This window comes from Seriola dumerili, unplaced genomic scaffold (assembly GCF_002260705.1).
Source record: "Seriola dumerili isolate Sdu_G_001 unplaced genomic scaffold, Sdu_1.0 BDQW01000091.1, whole genome shotgun sequence".
Taxonomy (NCBI): Eukaryota; Metazoa; Chordata; class Actinopteri; order Carangiformes; family Carangidae; genus Seriola; species Seriola dumerili.
In genome coordinates this window covers 4,792,104-4,798,136 of record NW_019174346.1, presented here as the reverse complement: position 1 = coordinate 4,798,136, position 6,033 = coordinate 4,792,104, and positions in this window count along the sequence as shown.

Genomic DNA, 6,033 nt, shown 5'->3' with positions numbered 1-6,033 from the left:
ATCACACCATAAAGTGCTTATACTACAATTACAAAAACCTGTACTGTACATTGATCGGTTTTAGTGTAAATAAATGAGCATAACTTGCAGATTGCCATACTGTATTTTAATGTGTGTTGTATGGTGGTCAGATGTGTTCAGATAGTGGGTTAGAAGAGTACGAAATGATGAAGAGAGATGAAGTGATGAAGAGTTCAGCGTGTTGCATCGGGAGAGGACTCCTGAATTCTGTTGGTTGCAGGAAATAAAACTTTGGGACAGAAAAGAGAAAAAGGACAAATGGTTTTTGACGTGACAAAGTTATAAAATCGTCTCTTCTGCCGAAAGGATACCTGCGTTTGGGTATCTGTAAAAAAAAATTATACTTTTTATGATATCTTACCTGCAATGGACTGGCGACCTGTCCAGGGTGTACCCCGCCTCTCGCCCGAAAGGATGCTGGGATAGGCTCCAGCCCCCCCGCGACCCTACTAGAGGATAAGCGGTAGACAATGAATGAATGAATGAAAATGAATGATATCTTACATCATATTCAAATATGTTTTTAGAAATAACCATTTTTTTTGGTTTAACAAAAGAAGCCAACGTTTTAAAGTCTTCTCCATTCAAAAAAAGTTTGTTTCTGTGTAATTGTTTCTTCACTTGGAGAGTTTCTGTGTTCACCTTAAATCTGACTTGAACACATTCATATGAGCAACTAGTTTGGAAGCCACTCGTGATCCAGTTCACACACACTGAGAACGGACACATCGTGTGTAGATGAAATCTCACAAAGTTTCATATCAGACACAAATTCTTAGTATTTATTTTGTGTTTTTATTCGTTTTAAAAAGGAACTCCAGTGACAATCCGCATCAATGTCTGTTTCCAGGCGTGGGGAGCACTACTAAAGCGTTTCGTGTCTCTGAAGGGAGCTGTGTGGTGACGTCTGATAAATGTCCTCAAGTGATGTCACTCGAGTCAGCATCAGTTGGGTCTGAAGACTACAAGTTTGAAAAGTAAAAATATCTATGGAAGTTTGGAGTTTGAAAGCCGTGAGCTTACCAGACCTGTGTGACCCGTTCATCTTCTCTGCTCAAGGCTTCATCAGCTGCTACTAGAATAACACACACCTGAATCTCTGACCGAACCGCTGGCGTTGTATCAATGCAGGTTTTAACGAGGAAGAGGAGCGTGTGGAATAACAAAGACAAGATTTCTGCTTCTGCTGCATAGATTATGATCCATTTGTTTTAAACTATCCATCATGAGTCTGACAGTGTTGTAGGAAGTTATTTCTCGGAGTTATTGCACATACCATTCAACCATTCCTCCACCCAGATGGTTTTATGTGTCAGTGTCAGGATAATAACACTATAAGACTAGTTCCTCTTGGTGGCTTTCCAAGAAGAGTCCTGGACTTTTAATTTTTACCTTTTGGAGGGAAATTAACTGTTAATAAGCAGGTAGCAAAATAAAACAGAAAACTTTATATGTACTTGTTCAGTACAACTAAAAATTCTCAACAAATTACAAAATATCGGACAACGTCAAGCAACAACAAGAAGAACGTTATGTTATTACTGAAAAGGATGTGTGGAAAGGTGTGATGATAAGAATAGAACTAAACAGAACTGACCACAACCTGGGAGCAGCTGGTGGGAGCAGCTGGTGGAAGCTGCGATAATTTGGCAATTTTAGAGAAAGCACCAGGTCGTCAGGTACAGGAAAGCCGCTGCGGCCCGTGGAGCTGTGGCGGTCCGGTCGACGTAGAGATGCTGTGGTGGTGCCAGAGGCTCACAGGAGATCGAAAATTAGGCCTGCTGGTCTGGGTCGGGGAGGGAGTGGACAGGGTGGAGACCCCTTGCACCAGTCAACAAGCAAACGTCAAGATGCGTTCAGGTGAGGGTCAGTTTTCTTAGAGCAAGATATCAACCTCAGAGTTATCACACCACATAAGGACCTCTTTTCCTGCAAGTTAAATCTCAAAGACAATGAAATGCACATGAATTTATCCTGCTCAATATAGATCCAGTGATTAGAACCATGGACCTTTAACTATTGCTGATATTTTCATAACTGGCTTCGATGGGACATACAAACTGATTAAATTATATTGTGATGTGCTACTTAAACACTAATGTGGGTATTATCATATTTAGATACATTAGAAAATGGTATTAAAGGCAACACTCCAGATCCAACATCATCCAACAAAAGACAGTGAGACAAGTCAGGAACTAGAACTTGTCCATTATAAAACCACTCTGCTTATTCAACCATGAGTCTGGACAAAACTAGGGAACCGGTTGCCTTGCACTTCCTGTCAGAAACCCTAACCAACAACAAAATGGAAAGAGCGATGGATTATTTTCTTTCCTTAAAAAGCACAAGCAGCATTTTTGGAGGCCATTTTTGGCAACCTTTTTGAGCGCCCCATTAAGGCAGGTATTCATATTTTATTCATGTCTTACACTTCAGCATGTAAGAGAGAGGGAGAGAGATGAGGAGACAGGGCAGAGGGGAGGGAGGGGGACTCAATGAAGTGGCTGGTTTGAGGTTTTATTGTAGATAAGCTGTTTCCTTGTCGCAGCTCATTTTACTCCTCATTAGGCCGCGCTCCTCTCCTTACTGCTGTACGTGACAATGTATGCAACTATATTCACATGCGTACAAATGTACACACCATGTGCAAATGCAACATTCAGTGATGGAGTCTCGTCACGACGTGCGTTGGTGCTGGAGATGTTTGGGATTTGTGTAACTGTGCACTGACAGACTATTGTCTTTAACAAGCTGCGGGGGAGGGGAAGCAACACTCAAACTGTCAGTCTTAATCAGCAAGTCAGCCATCTTGTTACAACACTCACAAATAATTCAAAACTCAGAGGACTGTGCTGAGAGCAGACCACCATCAGTTCTGTTGTGTTACAGTGTTTATACCTGAGAAACACCAGAGGGACAGTCTGTTCCAGAAGATCTATACTGCATTTCTGTCTGTTAGTTTTGCCATGACACTATATGTTTTTAACAACTGGTAACACACATTGTTCTACGCTGAATTCACCTTTTCACAGTTTCTTTACTGACATGCAGAAATTGCATTACAAGAGAAAGAGGTGATGTGTTTCCATAGGCTTTTTTACATTTTTGCATGAAGTAATTCTAAATACTATACATAATCACTACACGTTTGTATAGGATAGAAACACAACATCCCCACACATATCTCACTCATGCGCTCGCCTGCAATACTCCTGGTAAAGAATCTTTGCAGTCTGATCAATCCCTGGAAATCTCCCGCAAATATGACCTGACATCCAGGAATCATCACATCCAAGAGGGACATTTGATCAGGTGGTTTATTGTCATAAACTTTCCACCTCAGTAAGGAGAAGAATTCCTCTGTTGGGTTCAGGAAGGGACAGCAAGGTGAAAGGAAAAGTGGCACCAACCTGGGATTGGCTGTAAACCTCCCTCTGATTGGAAGAGAAGGAATGAAGGGGAAAGAAGGTGAAACAAATGTGCTCAGTGTCCCAGTTAGAAGTATTTGCATTTTTAGATTTCTTTTTTTATATCTTATAAATAAATAAAAATTATTATTAATTTCTTATGATAAATTTGAAAGATTTGACAATAGTATGTGCGTATGTGTAAGTTAGTTGTGGTTTAGTTTGAGTGACTGAAGATGATCCGGGGGTAAATCCACATTGACTGCTGTAGTGCTGACGACCACCAAAAAAAAGTATATAAAAGTATCGAGAAACATGTTAGTGGCTGTAAAAAATCAGCTGTTTTCAGACGCAACGAGTGCAGACCACCAACTCCCTGCTGGAAGTAGCCATTAGAGGATGGTAAACTGTGGCCATGAAGGGATGAACATGATCAGCAACAATACTCTGTAGATAGACTATGACATTCAAACCATGACTGATTGGTATTAAGAAGAAAACGTTCCCCACCCCATTACACCAGCAGCAGCAGCAGCCTGGACTGTTGACACAGAGCAGGTTGGGTCCATGGATTCATGTTGTTGATGTCAAATTCTGAAACTACCATCTGCTGCCTGAGCAGAAATCATACGCATTTTTTTCCTTCATTCTGATGTTTGACGTGAACAATGACTGAAGCTCCTGACCTGGATCTGCATGTAGTTTATGCATTGCACTGCTGCCGAAATTCATTCGTGTGTGTGTGTGTGTGTGTGTGTGTGTGTGTGTGTGTGTGTGTGTGTGTCATAAAGAGCTTGGTGATTGTAGATTATCATGTTGATGCATCAATGTGTAGAAAGCATTTTACTTTTGTAGTTGGTCGAGGTATAACTGATTTTAAACACTTTATTTTACAGGTCTCGGGTCTCAGGTCTCTTCCAATTAAGAATGAATTGCTCTTGTAAGTTACATGGTGTTTTAGTCAGTCGTTAAGATTTAAGTTGCTTCTTCATGGAAATTTCACTAAAAATCAAAATCCCACACAACTAACAAAATAACTGTCTATACTTAAAGTTTATCATATTCTCATCATGTTTTCCTTGTAAAATCGAAGAACAATGTTTCTCTCTGAATTGTACTTGAGTAGATGTATGAAGTGGCAAAGTACAAGTAACTCTATTTGTATTTAAGTTCAGTACTTGAGTAAATGTGTTTATTCCACCACTTGAGAGTACTAATGATTCATTGACTGACTAGTAAAAGTCACACAGCAGGTGACTGAGATTTTCTCCAGACAGTGAAATTAGACTGCTCATGTTTGAAGATCACAATCCATTACACTGCTCGGGTACTGGGAGGAATGTCCTGAGGTGGTCTATAAAAACACAGTCAGGATCTTTAATTAGTTATGACCTGTGTGTGTGGGAGTCTTTGGAGATCCCTGCTTATCCTGCACACACAAATACACGTACACACACACACACACACACACACACACACACACACACACACACATGCACATATGGACTATAAACTATGATGAATGACTGTGTCTTAGAGCCGCCCTGACCTGGATGAACAGAAAAAGAGACGGATGAGAGGAGGAGGGGGAGGAAAGAGGTAGGCCTGTAGAGACGGATCATTTTGCGGCCATTAAGAGGGCTGTGGCTCTGCTGCTTCCCGGAACATAGACATGCAGAGTGTGAAAACTAATTTCTCCTCCAGCAAACACCCCTGATCCCCAGGGGCTGACTTATGAATTCAGGAATCACTCCCTAGACACTTGTTTTCTGTATTTAACAATGGGGATTGGGGCTAGTTGTGCGTGTGTGTGTGTGTGTGTGTGTGTGTGTGTGTGTGTGTGTGTGTGTATGTGTGTGTGTGTGTGTGTATGTGTGTGTGTGTGTGTGTGTTTGTGTGTGTGTTTGTGAGGGTTGTAAATTATGAAACACTCACACACTGCTGTTTTTAAAAGCCAATTCAAGGCCATCAACTGTAGATTAACTGCAGCACATACACTTGCATCTCCACATCTGAACACAGAAGCTGTTTAATCAATAATAAAGGCACATTTCAGCTGATTTCACGCTTTTGAACTGAAACAGTTCCCCGCTCTTTCTCTTCTTTTGATCACTATAGCTCTCCCTCCCTCCCTCCCTCTCTCCATCCATCATTCCCTCCATCCCTGCACTGGGGCTGTTGCCATAGAGACAGGTTGCCAGGTCTCGGGCAGTGGGATAGAATGGGTTAATTAGGAGGCGGAGCATTTACAGCCCTCCAGATGGTGGTAAACCCTCCTTCACCACAGGTCTCCAGGGACCTCCTCTCAAAGAGAAAGCCTCTCCTGTTTAGTATTCAGCCCCTCACTGTCGATCCAGGAGCTGCATTTATGACCCTGTAGTCAACAATGTGGGATTATGGGAAGTGCAGGGAAAAGCTGGATCCTCCTCTTCAGCTCTGCTGAGCTGTGAAAGATCTTTTTCAGTAACCACTGATCTGATTAAAGGCAGGACATGACACCGCCGTTCCCCTCAAGGACCAATCAAACAATGAAGATGTTTTAAAAAATTTCTTTTCATATCGTCTGATACCTTTTCCTGTCCTCTGTAAACACTGTAAACAT